At 42.1% G+C, this 22,594-nt stretch overlaps 1 long non-coding RNA gene across 1 annotated transcript; it reads right to left on the bottom strand.

The window, feature by feature from the left end:
* Positions 1-6,635: 6,635 nt before the first annotated feature.
* Positions 6,636-17,793, bottom strand: LOC144598218 (uncharacterized). Its single transcript, XR_013547834.1, has 3 exons — positions 17,757-17,793; positions 17,165-17,220; positions 6,636-6,687 (listed from the first exon to the last, which is right to left on the bottom strand). It is a non-coding gene; the product is annotated as an uncharacterized LOC144598218 (long non-coding RNA).
* Positions 17,794-22,594: the final 4,801 nt, after the last annotated feature.

Genomic DNA, 22,594 nt, shown 5'->3' with positions numbered 1-22,594 from the left:
CGGGAGGGTTTAAACTAGATTGGCAGGGGGTGTGGGATCTCGTGCAGGACAGAGGCACATGAGAGACAAGAAGTTGGTATGGAAGTTGGTGTGGGAAAGGTTAGTGGACAGAATAGGCAGGTGAAAGGCAGAGAGTGAGGAAGGAGGGTTGGTTTAAACGTATTTTAATGCAAGGGGCCTGAAGGGGCAGATGAGCTTAGGGCATGGATAGGTACGAGCGACTGGGACGTTGTAGCCATTACTGAAACCTGGTTAAGGGAGGGGCAGGGCTGGCAGCTCAATGTTCCGGGGTACAGGAGCTTCAGGAGAGAGAGGGGTGAAGGAAAAAGAGGATGGGGGGGGTGGGGTTGCATTGTTGGTTAAGGAGGATGTCACAATAGACAATAGACAATAGACATTAGGTGCAGGAGGAGGCCATTCGGCCCTTCGAGCCAGCACCGCCATTCAATGCGATCATGGCTGATCATTCTCAATCAGTACCCCGTTCCTGCCTTCTCCCCATACCCCCTGACTACGCTATCCTTAAGAGCTCTATCTAGCTCTCTCTTGAATGCATTCAGAATTGGCCTCCACTGCCTTCTGAGGCAGAGAATTCCACAGATTCACAACTCTCTGACTGAAAAAGTTTTTCCTCATCTCAGTTCTAAATGGCCTACCCCTTATTCTTAAACTGTGGCCCCTTGTTCTGGACTCCCCCAACATTGGGAACATGCTTCCAACCCCTTAATAATCTTATACGTTTCAATAAGATCTCCTCTCATCCTTCTAAATTCCAGTGTATACAAGCCTTGTCGCTCCAGTCTTTCAACATATGACAGTCCCGATCTAGGAGTACAGGTGCATGGTTCCTTGAAGGTCGAGTCGCAGGTAGATAAGGTGGTCAAAAAGGGTTTTGGCACTTTTGCCTTCATCAGTCAGACTATTGAGTATAGAAGTTGGGAGGTCATGTTGCAGTTGTTAAAGACGTTGGCGAGACCGCATTTATTATGTTCAGTTCTGGGCACCATATTATAGGAAAGATATTGTCAAGCTTGAAAGGGTTCAGAATAGATTTATGAGGATGTTGCCAGGACTAGAGGGTGTGACCAACAGGGAGAGGTTGAGTAGGCTGGGTCTCTATTCCATGGAGTGCAGGAGGATGAGGGGAGATCTTATAGAGGTATACAAAACCATGAGAGGAATAGATCAGGAAGATGCACAGTCTTTTGCGCAGAGTAGGGGAATCGAGGACCAGAGAACATAGGTTCAAGGTGAAGGGGAAAAGATTTAATAGTAATCCGAGGGCTACCTTTTTCACACAAAAGGTGGTGGGTGTATGGACCAAGCTGCCAGAGGAGGTGGTTGAGGCTGGGACTATCCCACGTTTAAGAAACAGTTAGACAGGTTTGGAGAGAAATGGACCAAGCGCAGGCAAGTGGGACTAGTGTAGCTGGGACATTGTTGGTCGGTGTGGGTGAGTTGGGCCGAAGGGCCTGTTTCCCCACTGTTTCACTCTATGACTCTATGACTCTATGTAAATCAAAACTGCTTACAATGCATAAAGGTGATCAATGCCATTTTGGTGCAGTTATCACACGATCAATTCAATTCTGGCAAATTTAAATAAGTTCCATATATTTTTAAAGTGCTTCTACTGATCATGGAGTCATGGATTCATACAGCGTGGAAACGGGTCATTCAGCCCAACTTGCCCACGTCGACTGTCATGCCCCATCTACACTAGTCCCACTTGCCCGCATTTGGCCCATATCCCTCTAAACCTATCATATCCATGTTTGTGTCTAAATGCCTCTTATGTCTTAAGGATAGCAGAGTCAGGGGGTATGGGGAGAAGGCAGGAACAGGGTACTGATAGAGAATGATCAGCCATGATCACATTGAATGGTGCTGGCTCGAAGGGCCGAATGGCTTACTCCTGCACCTATTGTCTATTGTCTATTGTCTAAACATAGCAATAGTATCTGCCTCAACTACTTCCTCCAGCAGCTCGTTCCATACACCCACCACCCTTAGTATAAATTTTTTATCCCTCAGGTTCCTATTAAATCTCTCACCTTAAACCTGGTCCTCTGGTTTCACAGTTACCTACTCTGGGGAAAAGACTGTGTGTTTACCCGATCTATTCCTCTCTTGACTTTGTACATGATCTTTCTTTATTAACAGCCTAATAAGAAGTTTACAAACATTGGTTGAAGAAAGCAAGGATAAATATTCATGTTGATACAAGGCAGTGACTCTGAACACTATTTGGAAAGAGTCTACGAATTGCTTTTCATAAAACATTTCCTGCAAATACATGCCAACTGCCTTTAGTTTCCTGGTAGAAGTTATCCAGGAAGAAATCATATTCACATTATTTTATGATATTTCTCTTGGTGGTGATTAATCTGTTCTGCAGACAGCCAACCTAATGGGTGATGTAGACCTTTATAGAACAGTGTTTATATTAATATATTTTTAACACTGTAATTCCCTAATTTTACCAATTGCAGAACCTTTAGCTAAATTGCCTGCCGGGCAGGATCAACTGTAATACTGACTTAAACACCGACTAAGCCAGTCTTAATTCCATCAAATATATTTGGGGTTAGTTGTCTTAGTCCAATAATTAGACATTTTACATAAGTAGTTAAAATAATTTGACCTATTCACTGCACTTTTCAAGTCTTTGGTCTTCTTTCTAACTTGGCCTTAAGGTTACACCAAAAGAGGGAAGAACTACACTTATACAGTAATTCGGACTGAAGAAAATTTTTGTTGATATCGGCAACAATTTTCCATTAATTCACCTTTTCACTTTTCAGTTGTTAATGGGTAAGGTTATGCTTTTCTATTATTTTAGAATTTGAACAACTGGATATTGATAGAGCAAATTCAATTTTTGAGAAAGGCAGCATAAGTGAATGCTTTAATGTGAAAGACTAAAATTTCTCCCTTCAAAACAAGTTGAATTTATATAGTACCCTTACTGCAGAACAATTCCCAAGGCATTGGTATCAGTGTAATTGTGCAAAGTTACATTAGAAGTGATTGGACAGTTTATCAAAGTGATGGATTTAGGGAAGATTTTGCCTGAAGATGGAAGTTAGAGAGGGAAAATAAGAATGTTAGAGAGTTAGGCCCGAAATGATGAGATGAAATGCATAATGTTATTAAGAAATGCATAAAAATCCATAATAAGAGGCACATGTTCTCAAAGGATTTTAGAGCTGGCAGATGTTACAAAGATCTAAAGAGGTAAATTCATGAAAACCTGTAATTTCGGATGATAACTTTAAACCGAACAACAAATATAACTGTAATGGTCTTGGTATTGGATATGAAATGGTGGCGCTGCCATAGCAGCTGCGGCTTACCTGCGGTCCATTTGTGTTTGTGTTTTGTTGTTTTTTTGTGTCTTAATTGTCGATTTGATGTCGTGTTTTTGTGTTTGTGTACTATGTGTGTGTGTGGGTGTGGGGGGGAGGGGGGAACTGTAAAATTGTAAATATGTGTCCCTTCCGAACGGAGACCCGACCTTTGTTTTCTGGGTGTTGTCTCCGTTCCTGCTGCGGCCTACCACCGGCCCAACTCCTGGAGCTGGCGGCCTCCAGGGCTCTGGTTCGCAGAGCCCGCGGATCGGACTTACCATCAGTGGAGCCGGCCGTCTTCGGAGGCTGCGGGAGCGGCTGCGACTCGCCTTAGGCTCGGGCCGCGTGGATGCCGACATCGGGAGCTCCGGCAGCGGCAGCGGGTTAGCCCGCCCCGGATCGCGGGGCTTGGGTCACGGACATTTCACCGTCCGGCGCGGCCTAAAATAGGCCGCGGGATTTCTCTCTGCTGGGCGGGGGCTTCAATGTCGGGAGCCACGACCGCCCCGACGTGCAGCAGCAGCGGCAGCGACAGTGTGTTCGCCCGCCCCGGATCGCGGGGCTTGGGTCGGCCCGCTGCGGACCTTTCACCGTTCGGTGCGGCCTGCAGCCACAACAACCTGACCGCGGGACAAGACGGCAGGGGAAGGGAAAAGACAGTGTGGCCTTCCATCACAGTGAGGAGAGGACTGGAGGAGGCTCACTGTGATGGATGTTTCTTTTTTTTGTGTGTTTTTGAGGTTGTGTAACTTGCCTATTTTAATGCTTTATTGTGTAATCTGCCTAATTTAATGTTTTATTGTTGGACTGTGGGTGACTGAATTTCGTTTTTGGATGACAAATAAAGCTATCTTGAATCTTGAATCTCTTGAACTGAATTTTAATTGTTAAAATTTACAGAGCAGGTGCTGCCAGCCAAGGGAAAAGTGGCATAGTGAAGTCTAGTGACAACCACACAAATTAGATTTTCAAACGCATAGAAACTGAGCTAATAATTAGCTCAGTCTGAAGCAGGGTCTCGACCTAAAACGTCACCCATGCCTTCTCTCCAGAGATGCTGCCTGTCTCACTGAGTTACTCCAGCATTTTGTGTCTATCTTTGGTTTAAACCAGCATCTGCAGTTCCTTCCTGCACTAATAATTCCAATGGTGGACGTTCTTGAAGTGTTTACTAGTCATGCAGAGGATTCATTGTGGGAAGCTCAGCCTCGATTGCAAAGGAAGGGCAGCAGCACAGTGGCGCAGTGGTAGAGTTGCTGCCTTACAGTGCCAGAGACCCGAGTTCAATCCTGACTATGAGTGCTGTCTGGAGTTTGTACGTTCTCCCAGTGACCTTGTGAGTTTTTCCCGGTTGCTCCAGTTTCCTCCAAAGCCGTGCAGGTTTGTAAGGTAATTGGTTTCTGTCCCTCGTGTGTAGGATAGTGCTAGTGTAAGGGATGATCACTGGTTGGTGCGGTCCGGTACGGCTGAAGGGCCTGTTTACACACTATCTATGAAGTCTGAAGTTTAAAAGTCTAAAGATGTGGCCGACATGAGAGCCTGATGAAATTTGAGCTGTATTTCTATCTAAACTTTGAATCCAACACCAAAACTACCTATTTGCACCTCTTTAACTGCTTTGGTTAACTGTTACATAATACTGTTTGGGGTCTATTGGAAAATGGGCCTGTAAATATTTCACCTGAGCAGGAAATACTTTGAATTTATAGTATTATCGTTGTTGCAGCATAAACAAAAGCTTCAGATTTCTGTATTACATGAATTAACAATTTACTCAAAAACTTAAAATGTGATCTTAGAATTTCTCCAATTTGACAGTTAACTATTTTTCTTCTGAATGAATCTTCACATCTGCTGCACCCACCTTCTGCGGAACTCTTTCTTTACTCATCAGCTATGACGAAGTGAACGGTCTCCATACCACTATCATCCGGACACCATGTTCTGAATCATGAAAGCAGTACTTGGACAATCACAAATTCTAGGGTAAGTAGGTTATGCATTTGCATTGTATGCAAACTGGATGTTAATTACATTAAAACTCATTCTGTTTATAAGTGAGGAATTGTCACATGGCCACATTGCCATATGAATTGTAACCATTGCTTCTTGCATTTGAATGAACCATGTTATCCTGTTGACCTGTATAGATCAGTCACATTTTCTCTACCTGATTAGCAAAGATATGATTTGCAAAGCCTTCCAGATAGAATATCAGAGATGGTCCAATAATGCTGAACAATAGTTTAAATAACATTGCAAAAATCAATTGCTGCATGACAAGCCAAGTTTATTGCACAAATACAGGAGGGACAGGTACAATGGAAATCTTGCTTGTGTGCAGCAGCATCAAAAGCATATGAACAGACAAACAAATATATAAATCATGCATAAAATATACATAACATTCTACAAGACAATAAAAAGAAAGCAAATGACTATACAAAAACTAAACATCAGTTCAACTCACAATGAAACGAAAATAAGGAATGTCACATTCTGCCCATCACCCCCCCCCCTCCCCCTCCCCCCATCACACCCAGGAACCCTAACAAAACATATATCATTACTTATATATGAAATATGAGACTTATTTCTTTGGTGTGGTGGAACTTTATCAAATGCATGTATGAGATGTGATTTGGAACATAAAAGTGCTATGCATGGTGACAGCCGTGTTGCTGTAGGTCTTCTGTAAATGCAATTGATGTTACATAGCTAAAGGTATGATTGGAGAAAGAAAAAAAAGGATAATGCCCGACTCTCAGACTTATATTTGAAGCTAAACATATTTAGTAAATCTTTCATGAGATTTTTATAATAAGCTTGATAGGTCTTACATATTGATTATTCAATACTTTGTCTTGATCTAATCAACATATAAAAACCATGATTGTTTGAGCTTAATTCCTTTGTGAGTTTGGCAATGGTTAAAAGACCTGGTTCTGGATTAGGTGCCATGCTATTCAGAGCAGCTTTGTTCTCCTCTGTCATAAAGATGACACTTAAAATAGTGAAGGTGCTATTGAACTCCAGAGTTATATATGATAGTCAAGTATAAACATGACAAACACAATCAAGCATTTTTCCTTTTAATTGTGGAATTTCATACAGTATAAAAGCAAAAAAACAAGCCACAGGAGCAATTCAGGGGGTTGGGCAGCATCTGTTGAGGCAGAGGGATACAGATCTCAACCTAATATATCAACTATTGCTATGCCTCCACAGATGCTTCCTGACCTACTAAGTTCTTCCAGCAGTTCCAAATTTGCTCCAAGTTCCAGATCTTCAGTTTCTTGAGTGTTTTCTTTGTGGAATATGTTCTTGTATACATTTTCTAGTGCAGAGAAGGATGAAATCCAAAGAGTGAAAATAGCATAATTATTACTGGTTTTGTGACTTTGACCAAGTGGTATTTAATGAAGTTCCAACCAACCAGCATACCAGTGCCTTCTTAGTATGAAGCAAAAAAGGCACCCTACTCTTCAAGTAATACTCAAAAAAGAGCAGAAGAACCAATGGAAAGATTAGAAACTTACTGGAGGAGATGTTTTGTTGTCTGATAACCAAATAAGGAAGGGCCCCATTCCAGCAGAAGTATGCAGATCCTAAACTAAACATCTAAAAGTAAGGATTATACTAGGTATGAATTGATGAGACTTTGGTTCATTCTTGACATTCAATTAACAGGGTTGCAAACATAGAGAGAAATCCAGAGAGATCACATAATACCTCAAAGAGAGCAGGAGAATCATTTAGATGTTAGGAGCATTGGGCATTGAAGTATACACCATAGATATGGAGTATGTCAACTTTGAGACTAAATTCTGAAGAAAGATTTTATGAACTACTAGACCAAACCTCTCCTTCATTGGTGCAACACCCTCTCCTTTCCCCCTCCCCCCTCCTCCTCCCCCCTTCCCCTCCATCCCCCTCAACCCCCCTTATCCTCCCCCCTCCCTCCATTCCTCCCTCCCCCCTCCCTCCCTAGGAGATAGGTTTAAACTTTAAAATGTGAATAACTTAAAAAATATAACACGGATTTCAATGAAACTTCTTCCATTAGCACCAAAGGGGCGACGGTGAGTAAGGTGGGCCTAAATTTGTCGCGCTATTGTGTACCGTTTTGGCTGTAGTTTAGGAACAAACAAATAAACAAACGAGAGTTTTAGTATATAGATGAATATGATGTGATGGAAACAGATATTAAAAGGATGAATTGAAAAGTGATTTCTTTTTTTCAAAATGGAAAGAGATTGAAATTAGTAGGAGCGATGTTATGCCTCACTTGCAGCAAGCCTCAAAGTCCAAGCCTGGGGTCATTTAACTGATGCAGGTTGGGTGCTCCCGTTTAAATGACAAATCCAGGTTGGCTGATTCACTGAGTGAAATCTGAAACCTCCCAGCTTTTGTCAGGTAGAAAAACATTTTGTGAAAGCCATCAATCATTTAAATAAGGGCAAGGTGCCTTTTTTTGAATTTATTACATGTCACAACACTTTCTGAGGCCTTTCCTCAAACACATGCCAGTTCAAAGATTTTATAGAGATGGGATCCTCAAGGCCCTGTCCCAGTTAGGCGTTTTTTTACGGCGACTGTCATAGTCGTAGCAGGTTGCCGAAAAACCAGCAACTGGACCCCCCCTACGACAATGTCTACGACAAGCTACAACAACCTACCACCTAGTTGACGTCAAGCTACAGCAAGCTACCGAAAACCGGCGACCCAATCGTCGCAAGTAGAACATCCACCTACGACCGCACCTATGACAACCTACCACCACAGAGGCGACAACCTACGACAACCGAAGTCAACCTACGTCCACCCGCGACAAGCTACGATAAGCTATGACCCTGAAGATTGAAGACAACAATAGACAATAGACAATAGACAATAGGTGCAGGAGTAGGCCATTCAGCCCTTCGAGCCAGCACCGCCATTCAATGCGATCATGGCTGATCACTCTCAATCAGTACCCCGTTCCTGCCTTCTCCCCATACCCCCTCACTCCGCTATCCTTAAGAGCTCTATCCAGCTCTCTCTTGAAAGCATCCAACGAACTGGCCTCCACTGCCTTCTGAGGCAGAGAATTCCACACCTTCACCACCCTCTGACTGAAAAAGTTCTTCCTCATCTCCGTTCTAAATGGCCCACCCCTTATTCTTAAACTGTGGCCCCTTGTTCTGGACTCCCCCAACATTGGGAACATGTTTCCTGCCTCTAATGTGTCCAATCCCCTAATTATCTTATATGTTTCAATAAGATCCCCCCTCATCCTTCTAAATTCCAGTGTATACAAGCCCAATCGCTCCAGCCTTTCAACATACGACAGTCCCGCCATTCCGGGAATTAACCTAGTGAACCTACGCTGCACGCCCTCCATAGCAAGAATATCCTTCCTCAAATTTGGAGACCAAAACTGCACACAGTACTCCAGGTGCGGTCTCACCAGGGCCCGGTACAACTGTAGAAGGACCTCTTTGCTCCTATACTCAACTCCTCTTGTTACGAAGGCCAACATTCCATTGGCTTTCTTCACTGCCTGCTGTACCTGCATGCTTCCTTTCATTGACTGATGCACTAGGACACCCAGATCTCGTTGAACTCCCTTCGTTGAACAACTGAAGACAATTCACGTTTCACCAACTTTCCCTATAAAAGGGGTGTACGGTAGGGTTTCCAATCATTCTGCATCATGACTATTTGAAAGTGATGCCACGAGAAACTACTCTGAAATACAATAACTTCATACATCAATTTTCCATCAAAATATCAAGAATTTCCTTTATTGATATTCAAACAAAATTTTAAAAAAGATTGATAAACAGTGCATACAAAAATATTGTAATAACCTCCAATAAATTTCAATAAACTTCAAACTTCAAACTTTAAAATTCAAACTTTAATACAAGTGCAAAAACAAACAAAACATTATATCATTTATGGACACATTACACTGATGGATGATCAGATCAAGTCCACACTTGGAATTCGCCGAAGTCAGCACCGGCGACAACCTACGTCACCTGGCGACAACATGGCGACAACCTACAACAGCGCCCATGTCAGGAGACATCAAGCTACGTTCATTGGCGTCAAACTAACAGTTGCCAAAAAATTTCAAGCCTTCACAAAATCCAGCGGCGACCAGAAAAATGCTTCGACTCTTTGGAGACTACTCACTACCATGCCTGCGACACCCCAGCAACCGTGTGGCGACAGCCTAGTTGCCTGTAGTCGCCTAAAACATTGCCGAACTGGGACAGGGGCTTAAGAGGTAACCACAGAACACATCCACCCTCTTTGATAAAGAAGATTGGGAAGCAAATTTGCTCACGATCCCAAGGTGAATTTTTGTAGCACTTTTCCTAATTCCTGGAGTTCTACTGGAACCAGGTTTCACTGCAAATGAAGGTAAATTTTGAATGGGTCTCCATTGATATTACACAAGTGATAAAGGGTTTTCTCTCATTCCAAGCAATATCATCTGAGTCAATGTACTGATTTTTATTTCATTTGATTCCTCATAATTTTGAAGTCAACAAGAAGAAGAATTAATGCTAAGTAACTATTGTTTACTTACAATAGATCGGTAACAGCATAGAGATGAGTTGTGGGGCCCAATTTTAACTTTCGTAATTGGTGCAAATAGGACAATAATGCAGTTAAAATGGTGTTGAAATGTTACCGCTTCATTAATATTTTGAAAGGGAATTCTATTAAACCACTGAAATAACTGCCCTTTAGACAAAAGTTTCATTTTAATGTGAAATTATCATCTTAAGCAATTATATCCTAAGTTGTGAACCTGTACCTGGATAGTTAAGTGCTAACAATGTACACCAAAAGGAAACACCTGCAAAAAAAATACTATAAATGATGGAATTACATAGCAGGTCAGTCAGTGTTGGTTAAGTGCACCTTTGAAATAACGCTAGTAGAATAGTAAAAAAATTACTCGGTTCTGCTATTTACTGGGGATTATCAATCTGCTGCAATTGACAACATTGTCATATTCTGTTTCTAAATCTACATTGAAGAAGCACAGAAGAAACACACTAACCAAGACTCACTCCACAAAATTTAAGCAAGACTGCAATTTTGCAAAAGTATGTAAAGATATGTATCTTGTAGAGTTTGGAAGATTTTTTCATCAGCTCGGGATAATTATTTCTCCTCATCTTAGTTCAGTTTCGCTCAGTTTAGTTTAGAGATACGGCCTTCCAGGAAACTGCCCCTTCATCCCAGTAAGTCCACGCTGACCATTGATCACCCGTTCACACTAGTTATGTGTTATCCCCACTTTGCATTTACTCCCTACACACATAGAAACATAGAAACATAGAAAATAGATGCAGGAGGAGGCCATTTGGCCCTTCGAGCCAGCACCACCATTCATTGTGATCATGGTTGATCATCCACAATCAGTAACCCGTGCCTGCCTTCTCCCCATATCCACTGATTCCACTAGCTCCTAGAGCTCTATCTAACTCAAGGGACAATTCACAGAGGCGAGTTAAGCCACAAACCCACATGTCCCTGGGGTGTGGGAGGAAAGCGGAGCATCCAGAGAAAACCCACACGGCCACAGGGAGAATGTGATCATCTGATGAAAATAAATGTAAGCATTTTTCAAACTGGCAAATTGAAAGCCATATGTATGCTTCAGATTGGTTGCATTAAAACAATCCACTGGGGGCAGGTATGTGGCTGAACTTTGGTAGCTTTAGGAGGGTGCCCATGCACATCTTTTATGCAATGAGGCAAATGGGTGATGAAAAGCTTATGCTGTATATTTTGTCAAAATGATTACTGGGGATTGCAGGGTCACAACCTGATTGATCCCACTTAACATTATGTGTGCCACTTCAACCAAATGATCAAAACAGAATCACAAGATTAACACTAAGGACATTTGGTAAGGCAGCAACATAGGGAATGTAAACCAGTAGGAAAAAAAATATATATATATTTCTCCCACTTCTATTATTTTTGTCTTATGCAGTTCATTTTTCCAATGTTGAACTTTCTGCTCCCCGGGGCTCACAGTAAATACTTTGCAAAGTTAACCCCTGGAGAAGGTGACTGTCCATTCTTAAGTTGTGCCCCACCTACAGGAGCTTCATAAACATGGTGATTGGATTTGAATTCCTTGGTATCTAGCTTTTATTTTAACCCCTCCCCAACCTCCGCAATTGAGTTTACCATTTAGAATTAAATCCGATGGCAAAGGTCATATTAAATCTACAGCACTTCACTCTTTTTCTTTACTTAATGGTCAATACTTCATAACATCAATTGCAATCAATTACATGTTATTTGATGGATATGCTCTATCTAAATCTTTATAAGCTATTGAACTTCAGAAGCATAGATAAGACAATCTGGATTTATCACAGCCGATCTGGACCAAGGAAAGGTCCAGATGATAACTGTAATCAGTAGGATTTGTGTGTATTCATACCTGACTATGAAACATACTGTTTTCAGGGATGTTGTTTAGTACCTCTGCAAGTGTTGCATTCATTCAGTAAGGAAAGTAACGTTCTAGTGGTGATACGATGCATATGACATTTCAATACTTACTGGAAATATCAACCATAAAATTCAACTGTGTAGCATGGGTTCTTTGTGGTGGCGCTGCACAGGACAAAGGGAGATGTGTTGTACATAGCTATCTTGGCTGTACACAGTGTGGTGTGCAGTCAGATTGCGGAGTTGCAGCCATTTTAGTTGTCTTGCTGCCAGCATTGAGTTAATGTAATAAAGACCTCTGTTGTACCTTGAAGGCTTGCAAAGTTTCACACAGACATAGAACAAGAACACGAAAGTGGTGTCAGGAACAGGAGACTTCGGATTGTGTCCAAAGACCCAGATAAGAGCCTATTTTTCAAAAACATGTCTCTGCAATTTGATCATTTCGATCCCGAGCGAGAAAGGTATTTAATGCGCGCTGAGTTTTATTTTGAAAGCATGGCAATTTCCACTGACCTGAGGAAGAAGGCTCTCTTGTGTTCATCAATGTCTCCAGAAACATTTGCACTACTTCAAAATTTACTTACAGAAGAAGTAACTGAAGTTTCATATGCTGAAATCACAATGGCTTTGCAGCTGCATTACGAAGAAAGTCGAAATTTCCTCGCAGCTCGCCTTGATTTCTACCGGACAGTGCAACAGGAAGGGCAATCTATCACCGAATTTCTTGCTAAACTTCGCTCCAAGCAAAGGCATGTGATTTTAAAGCTCAATGCTGTGAAAAGTGCCAAGACAATGCGTTGCGGGATAGACTGGCCATGGGCTGCAGGCACGCATTCATCCAGCAGCCGATTCTCAAGGAATCGGACGCCTCATTGAAGAATGTGCTGCAGTGTGCTAAGATGGCCGAGCTGCTAAGTAAAGAACTGCACAAAATGGCCGGCGATACAGCATCGAAGCTCCCTCAAGAGGTGCATACAGTTTGTCGGACTTGTCCACAATGCCAGAAACCATTTGATCGACCCAGAGCAAATCCGGAGAAGAAGGGGCAGTTTCAAAAGAGCTGCTCCCCTGTGGAGGAAGGATCAAAACCCTGCTACCGGTGCAGCTTGACTGCTCATCATCACCGTGAGTGCCCCTATATCGAGTCCGTTTGTTACGCCTGTAAACGAAAAGGTCATCTCCAGGCAGTGTGTCAATCCGTAGGAAAGTGGAGAAAGGGCAAGAAAGCACAAAACACAGTCGACCAAATTGCGGAGACCATTTCTATTGAAGTGCTCGGTGTGTCCACGATCACCGACAAGCCGAGGATTTCGCTGCGGGTCTCGAACGTCGATCTACAGTTCCAGGTGGACACTGGTGCGGCTGTGTCGCCAGTGGGTCAGGACATCTGGGAGAGGATCGGATCGCCGAAACTGAAACCGGCCAACATCCGCCTTTTCGGATACGGACAACAAGCCATTCCCACGAAAGGCAAATGCACTGTCGCCGTTTCCTGTAATGGTATGACACAGATGTTGTTGCTGATTGTCGTTGGCAAAGAAGGTATATCCCTGTGCGCCATCGACTGGATCCGTGCTTTCAAGCTTGACATGAACGCCTTGATCTACGATGGATCAACTATGTCAATGTCATCTACCACGGACTGCAACATGGTCAACAAGTGCGAGAACAATCTGCAGAAGGTTCTTGACCAGTTTCCGGCCGTTTTCACACCTGGACTCGGGCACTGCACAAAGATGAAGGCACGGCTCATAATTAAAGACGATGCCGTACCTAAGTTCTTCAAACCAAGACCAGTTTTGTTCAGTCGGATGGATGCTATCGACAAGGAACTCTGCCGTCTTGAAGAAATGGGAATTATCACCCATGTGGACCATTCAGAATGGGCCACACCCATAGTTGTCGTTCAGAAACTTTGCGGCAAGGTGCGCATCTGTGGCGACTACAAAGTGACTGTAAACCTTCAATTGCACATTGATCAACACCCCATACCAAGAGTGGATGAGCTGTTCGTCAAGCTGCAAGGAGGACAGTACTCCAAATTGGACATGTCCGAGGCGTATCTCCAAGTGGACTTGCAAAGTTTCATACAGACATAGACCAAGAACACGAAAAATGCTATATTCCAGTTTTCGGTCCATTGCCTTGGGGATTATGGCTCTTCAAATGGCATTCCAAGTACCTTTTGAAAGGGAAGAATGATTGCAAGGCAAGTGATTGTCGTCCTTCTGGTGTTTGTCCCATCTTTTAGTTTATTTTAGAGGGTGGAAACAGGCCCTTCGGCCCACCATGCCAACCACGATCCCTGCGCACTAACACACTAGGGACAATTTACAATTACATCATCCAATTAACCTACAAACCTGTATGGCTTTGGAATGTAGGAGGAAACCAGAGATCCTGGAGAAAACCCACGCAGGTCATGGGGAGAACGTACAAACTCCATACAGACAGCACCCGTAGTCAGAATCGAACCCGGGTCTCTGAGACTTCCTCAGCAGAATTTGTGTTCAATCTGACCCTTGGGAAGAAAGAATGAGCACGAGCATTTCCCAATGCACTGGCTACTTATGCCCAGTGTCACGCCTAGCTAACCTCAACACCATCAGAACCTGCGCTGATGGCTACAAGTGTTATATCAATGTATTTATCTTCATTCTCTTTCCGTTTCTCTACAGTAACGCAATCAGATTGGAATTCTTGGCATTTCTACAGGAGAAAAGCACAATCTTTTTCTTGTGGAGTTGCAAGGGGAGGTTGGGGGATGCTGGAAGTGCTGGTGGGGTTTGGGGGGTTAAGTATGAGGTACTGCTTACTTCATCTCACATTTAATGAAATGAAGAAAACACATCTTTTAAACCAAAAGGGGACTCTGAGCTGATCTGAGGTGTGAATAGCAGGGTTAGGTTTGAGGGTTCTGCCAACCTCTTACAATCTCAAGCCTACCAATGGCCTTGGATTCAGTAATGACTGCTTCAAAATGATGATCACTCGTATGGTATGCAATGAACCCGCAATATTTAAATGCAGTAAGTTACTTTGCAACCAAATGAACTTTTTTAATCAATTACAGAGAATAAAACTGCTATTTTGAATGAAAGCCGCACTATCCATTCCACGGTCTCTGGTTTCAGACGTGGAACAATATTACTTTATACAGAAAATGCTGGAAATTAAATGTGCATAAGGGAATGCTGCCAACTGATACATTCCAGGTCGCAAGAGAGATGCAAGAAAGCTTAGTCCAGCCGACTTAGTGCAGCTGTATGACTCTATGAGCAGCAGTGAATGCAGCTGGAAGAGTTAAAAAAAGAGCTTGATTTCTGACAAATAAAATTGCAATGCTTATCCAGTAAATGTATATTTAGCTGATAAAGTCAAGTGGCAGAGAACCTTTAAGTAATGATTAACCATGTGCATTTTCCTGAGTGCTGCTTCAGGAACCATTACTCTCCCTTACTGCACAGCTTTCTTTCCTTGTGTGGATATTTTATCTATTTGTGACCTGTCTATTTGAGGCTATAGGAAGATGGAGCTAGTTCTATTGTTTACCAATGTTCTTCACAGGCAGTCTCAAATTAAAGAGTAAACTCTGTTATCTTGGGGACTGGGGTTATGTTGCCCTGGCTTTTCCTCTTCTGTTTGCCCTCTCTTTTGTACATAAGAAGTGCAATAAGCTCTATTTATTCTGCTTCATATTCTCACTCATTGATGTTTTTGTTTACATGTCAGACCAATTATATTTAAAGAAATGTGTTGAATAATGTTTGCAGTGAATATTTTTTTAATATTATTTTTATTATGATCTCACAAAGCTTGTTCCCCGCTGTGCCAAAACCAGGTTTTTCTTAAAGTAATAGCTGACTGTCAGTTTAATGCTCTTTCAATAAGTTGCTTTCTCTGGTACGAATAAGCCAGTTATCATCTCAACAAACGGTGTTTGTGAAGAGGGTGTTTCCTCTTGTGGGAGAATCTGCAACTGGGGTTTCTGTTAAAAGTAAACAAATGTAAAAAGGATTGCCCATGTAAGAGGGATAAGGTAATTTTTTTTCATTGAGAATTGACAGTCATTGGAACTCTCTTCCTCATAGGGCAGCCCAAGCAGAATCCTTGAATAAATTTAAGGCTGAGTTGGATAGATTATTGATAAGAAAGTTATCCAGGGTGAGCAGGAACATAGTTGTTACAACCAGATTATCCACAATCTTATTAATTTAGTAGAGCAGGCTCAAGGAACAATCTATCCATTTCCTGTTCCTAATACTAAAGTCCAATGATACAGGAGTTGGAAAAGAGTGTATTAGGACAGATTTTACCAGAAGGGAGGAATCAAGAATCAAGAGAGTCAATAATATTTAACCATTAACACTGACAACAGAACAATAAAATTCTTATTTGCAGCAGTTTAACATATCTATAAACGCAAGACACACGGATAATATATAATAAACAAAAAAGAATTCAATAAAGTAATCACAATACTTATGCAAAAAGTCCGCAGTTGTTAGTACAACTAAAGACAGTCCATAGCAGTTCATAGTTTTTGGTTAGTGTTATGTGGTGATCAAGAACCTGACTGCTGCTATTCTTGAACCTGAGCTGTCAGAGACAATGGGGAGAAGGCAGGAGAATGGGGTTAGGAGGGAGAGATATATCAGCCATTTTTGAATGGTGGAGTAGACTTGATGGGCCAAATGGCCTAATTCTACTCCTATCACTTATGACATAACTTGATGATCATGGTTTTCAGACTCCTATACCTTCTTCCAGATGGTGGGAGTGAAATGAGAGCATGGGCAGGGTGATGTGAGTCATTGATAATATTAGCTGCATTATTGAGGCAGCATCTCCAATAGATCCCTCTGATCGTAGGGAGGTCTGCACCTGTGATGGATCTACGTTCCAGGATGTTCGAGGTGCCGAATCAGGCCTTGATGCAACCAATTAATATGTTCTCTACCGTATACCTGACATTATTGTGTAGCGAGGTATCTGTTCCACCAAGTACACAGCTACCCATCCCCTTGGCCTATCAATTCATCGTACACAACCCTTCATGCCAATAGTCCAGCAGCGCAATGGCAATCCATCCCACCAGGCCCAATGCACATTGGCCCAGCAATCCAACAGATCACCATTCCAGTGTTTCAGCTCAGTAACCTTCTATGCCTATGATCCTAATTGGCCCTTTGAATCCATATTGGTTCTCAGAAGGAAGGAATTCCTTCCGTTCCTCTCCTTATTTTACCGACAGTCTATACTCTCTGATATGCTTATCAACTCTTCTTGCTTTTTTTCTCCAATAAGGGATAATTTACAGTAGTCATTTAACTTACCAGTACATCGTTGGAATATGGGAGAAAACAGGAGCTGCTGGAGGAAGCGCACATGGCTGTAGGGAGAACATGCACATTTCATTTGTATAGCTCCCGGGACAAGGATCAAGGACACAATTGGTACTGAACCATGGAGCGTAGAGAAGTGCTATGCAGCGACCAGCATCCCCAACCACCACCATGGAGAAATTAATGCTCCGCTCCACATTTGGCAAACCCATCTACCTCTGCCTCACAAAGGCAGTGACCATTCCAATAAAACATAGTGCCTTGAGATGTTTCATAGAAGTCTGCCAGTCTCAGGCACTCTCTCATCTTTTCCCCTCCTGACACTGTTTGTCCCACTCTTCCCTCTTTTAGTTTTCTCTCACCTTTCTCTCTTTCTTTCTCACTTCATTCATCTATCTCCCATCACTGCTTTCTCTTTCTTTACCATCTTCTCTCTCCTTTCCAACTTCTCCCTCCTTTCACCACCCCTCTCTTCACTTCTCTCTCTTTCTCCCTCCACCTTCTCTCTTTTTGCCTTCCTTTCATTTCTCCATCTCCTTAATTCTCCATCATCTTCCACCCAATCCATTCTTTCACATCTCACCTCTCTTTCTGCCACCTCCTTTTCCTACCTGTTCCTCTCGGGGTCGTCATTCGTTTCTCCTTCTCTCACTCCTCCCTTCTTCACTTATATCTCATTTATTTATTTATTTCTCTTTCTCTCTTTCTCTCTCTCTTTCTCTCTCTCTCTCTCTCTCTCTCTCTCTCTCTCTCTCTCTCTCTCTCTCTCTCTCTCTCTCTCTCTCTCTCTCTCTCTCTCTCTCTCTCTCTCTCTCTCTCTCTCTCTCTCTCTCTCTCTCTTTCTCTTTTTCTCTCTCTCTCTTTTTCTCTCTTTCTCTCTTTCTCTCTTTCTCTCTTTCTTTCTTTCTCTCTTCCTTTCTTTCTCTATTTCTTTATTTTATTTTTCTCTCTCTCTTTCTTTCTCTCTCTCTCTTTCTTTCTCTCTCTCTTTCTCTTTTTCTCTCTATCTCTCTCTCTCTCTCTCTTTCTCTCTCTCATGTTGTCAGGGCCAATGGCAGCGGTTAATGCTGAGACATGGACATTAGAAAATCCAGCAATAAGAATTCTTCCAGACTGGAAGTTCATTCTTCCAGACTGAAGAAGGGTCTCGACCCGAAATGTCGCCCATTCCTTCTCTCCCGAGATGCTGCCTGACCTGCTGAGTTACTCCAGCATTTTGTGAATAAATACCTTTGATTTGTACCAGCATCTGCAGTTATTTTCTTATACTAATAAGAATTGTTGATACATTTGGAGGTGCAATTGGCTCAACAAGTTGATCAGGGTGGGGCTACTTTTCTTGGCAAAGAAGACAGTGACCCTGTGGCAGGGGAGTGAGTCATAGATTTCAGTCAATTGGAAGAGGCTTAAAAGGAAGTCGAGGAGAAATATTCTTGAAATGCAATACTTCTCTGCATTATACCCCATTAACCGTTCCTCAGTCCATTGGGCATTATTGTTTGGAATGTGCATGAGAGGCAGCCAGCTTCTGAATGACTACTCTTTCCTTCATACATACAAGATTAGAATACTTGTGCAGTTTGCTAACTGAAGGGTAGGGAGACTCAGAGAGGAAAGATCTGAGGCAGAGAGGAGATCACGAAAGTAGAGGTGCAAGGTAATGAGGCAGAAGAGAGTGCAGGCATAATTGAACATTTGTGTATGTATGCAAAAAAACTGGATCTCCAGTCATCTTGGGTTGACTATCCATCCAATCATGACCTTGCTCCATCAAATGGGAGTTAAATTAATAAATATTTTGCATCAGTCTTCATGTAAGAGTTTACAGAGAAACTGTAGGATCCAAAATTACATGACGGAAGGAGCAAAATATTATTCTGGAATTACAGGTACTGAATAAAAGACGAATTCAAAGAAATTAACATTAGTAAAAGAAAATTATTGTTGTGAAAAGTTCTTGAAAGACAATATATCCCTGGGGGTTGATGAACTGTATCTTACAGTTTCTGAGGAGGTGGATATGGAAGTAGAATGCTTCACACAGATTGTAAGACAACAAACGTTTGCCCTGTTAGCCTGACATCATTTTGTGGGGAAAACCTTTAGACTTTAGACTTTAAAGATACAGCATGGAAACAGGCCCATCAGCCCACTGTGTCCGCGCCGACCAGCGATCACTATCCAACACACGAGGGACATTTAGTATTTTACATTAGCCAATTAACCTACAAACCTATGCATCTTTGGAGTGTGGGAGGAAACTGGAGCACCCAAAGAAAACTCAGGCGGTCACATGGAGTACATACAAACTCAGTACAGATAGTACCCGTAGTCAGGATCAAACTCAGGTCTCTGGCGCTGTAAAGGCAGTACCTTTACTGCTGCATCTCTGTGCCACCCACCTGTTATAAAGGAACTTATACCAGGTAATGTAAAGCATAACAATCGGATTGGGTAGAATCAATTTGGAGTTATGAAACAAAAGTTGTGTTTGACATATTTGTTAATGTTGTAACTAGCAGTCTAGCTAAGGGAAAGTAATCTATTTGGAATGTCAAAAAGTTTTCGATAAGTTGCCATTAAAGAGATTATGAACCAAGATTAAAGATCAGGATATCAAGTGGCAAATTATTGGTGCAGATTGAGAAGTGGTTAATGGAATGAAAATAGAGAGTATGAATGGATGTATCATCTTAGGTTGGGGGATTGTGACCAAAGGGATGCCAGTGCGGGATTTCAAGCTGCCCTCAATCTATATCAATGATTTCAATGGGGAGGGTCAAGTGTAAGATATCGGTGTTTGCTGATGGTAGATAATGAGGTGGCAGGGTGAGTTTTTGGAATAATGCTAGACATTTCTGGGGGATATTGGCAGATTGAGTGAATATATATGGATATGATGGATGAAATGTAACATAGACTATTGCGAGTTTCTCCGATTAGCTAACAAAAATAGAAAGTGGATTATTTTTTTAAACTGTGAGAGATTGAAAGGTGTTGGTGCTCTGGGGAACCCGAGTGGCTTTGCACACAATTACTTGTTAACAAGCAGGTCAGGTATAGAAAGCCACGAGGACCATCAATGCTGTTTTGGGCATCATTGTAAGAAGATTTGCACGTAAGAGTAGAAATATCCCCCTCCAATTTTATATCTCCTTCCATCTTTGGCAGCCCATTAGAATTATGGATGACTTGTGAGAAGGTCGAATGGTCTACATTAGACTTTAGAGATACAGCGCAGAAACAGGCCCTTCAGCCCGCCAAGTCCATGCCGACCAGCGACCACCCCATTTACTAGCACTATCCTACACACTCGGGACAATTTACAATTTTACTGAGGCCAATTAACCTATATGTCTTTGGACTGTGGGAGGAAACTGGAGCATCTGGAGAAAACACATGCGGACACAGGGAGAGCATACAAACCCCGTACAGGCAGCACCTGTAATCAGGATCAAACCTGGGTCTCTGGCGCTGTAAGGCAGAAATTCAACCACTGTGCCTCTGCACTCTTTCTAATTGCCACTCTTGCTTTTATTTGTTTTGTAGTGTAAGAAGTACTCCGCTTAAGGGAAGTTTGAGTGTCCACTTCTTAATATATATGTTTTGGGAGAGATAATACTATATATATCTAAAATAATTAAGAAGCATCAATCAGAACTGAATGTAGCCTAGCATTGTAGATCATCCAACTGACTTTAGTTACATTTGATCCATCTTTTTGAACTTGCAGTCACAATCTCTAAATACATTTTAAATATATACATTCTGATCACATTTACTTTACTGTACACTTTTAATCAAACAAAATGAACAAAAATATTCATGAAAGTTTCTCGGGTGCAACAAAACAATAAGTTTTCACTAACTTTGATTGCACTTTGCACTATCAGCAATTAGCTGTGCCTTCAGGTTGATGACATGTTAAACAGTAGTTCTACCCATATTAGCAGTATTTTCCTCAGACTAGTTCAAAGAGCCAGCTGTCTTGTACAGCTTTTTTGAGGTATAACACCTGTTATTAGTGAGGTGTTAATGCAAGCCTGGAGAGATGCCAGAATCTACTGATGATGTAAACACTCACTAAAGCTGATGTAGCTATGTGAGCACATCTCGGAATAGCATAATGTTGATCGATCATCTATCTTTCATTTTTGCCTGATTAGCCTGACATTAAACTCCCCAGACCTTCCTTCTGCTAAAATCAGGGTAGTGGGATCATTCCTAGGCAACTAATTCACAGTCGTGCTTCACCCCTCTCTTCCTTCCCCCAACCCCACCTCCACCCCACCAACCTCTCAATCTACCTACCTCTTGATCTTTCTCATTTGATAATCCTGAGTCAAGCCAGAGGCTTGAGCCTAGCCACGGATTCCCAGGGATAATTGTCCTGCTTTAAAGTAAATCTACAGCCTTTAATGACTAGCTGTAAAACTTTTTAAATTGTGACAAATAATAGATTCTTCACCACAATTAGAATGTTGAATGGGCATCATCGTGGTTTTGGGGGAAGTTTGTGGCAGACTAAATTCTTAAAACAGTTTGACTCAAAGACTTTACTTTTGAGTATTTTGGTAACTTGGGAAAGTTCTGCTCCAGGGGATGCTAAAATGGAATGCTTTATTGTTTGTGTCTCTGTTCACCAACCTAACAAAGTCACTTGCCATGTCACTGAACCTGGGCCACTGAATACTTTTAATAGCATGAGAGTATTTGCCTAATTTCCCTGGCTCTTTTACTTCTAATTGATCCCTGGGATGGCAGGACTTTCATATGAAGAAAGACTGGATAGACTAGGCTTATACTCGCTGGAATTTAGAAGACTGAGGGGGGATCTTATTGAAACATATAAAATTCTTAAGGGGTTGGAGAGGCTAGATGCGGGAAGATTGTTCCCGATGTTGGGGAAGTCCAGAACCAGGGGTCACAGCTTAAGGATAAGGGGGAAGTCTTTTAGGACCGAGATGAGAAAACATTTCTTCACACAGAAAGTGGTGAGTCTGTGGAATTCTCTGCCACAGAAGGTAGTTGAGGCCAGTTCATTGGCTATATTTAAGAGGGAGTTAGATGTGGCCCTTGTGGCTAAAGGGATCAGGGGGTATGGAGAGAAGGCAGGTACAGGTTACTGAGCTGGATGATCAGCCATGATCATATTGAATGGCGGTACAGGCTCGAAGGGCCGAATGGCCTACTCCTGCACCTATTTTCTATGTTTCTATGTAAACACATGCCCACTTACAACAATGAACAAATTCATCCACTTCCTTGACGCTATCCACAAGTCTCAAACTAATGTTGAAAGGGACATTTTGTTTGATAATAAACATCGCAGGTTTCAAGGTAGGCAGCATTCCCAGATTTTAGCTATTCAGAGTTTGTAGTAAATAAAAAAAGGGAAAACTGTAAGTGGCGGATGTCTGA

This window comes from Rhinoraja longicauda, chromosome 11 (genome assembly GCF_053455715.1).
Source record: "Rhinoraja longicauda isolate Sanriku21f chromosome 11, sRhiLon1.1, whole genome shotgun sequence".
Classification (NCBI taxonomy): domain Eukaryota; kingdom Metazoa; phylum Chordata; class Chondrichthyes; order Rajiformes; family Arhynchobatidae; genus Rhinoraja; species Rhinoraja longicauda.
Note: the sequence above shows the minus strand (reverse complement) of the source record. Positions and strands in the feature narration are given on the sequence as shown.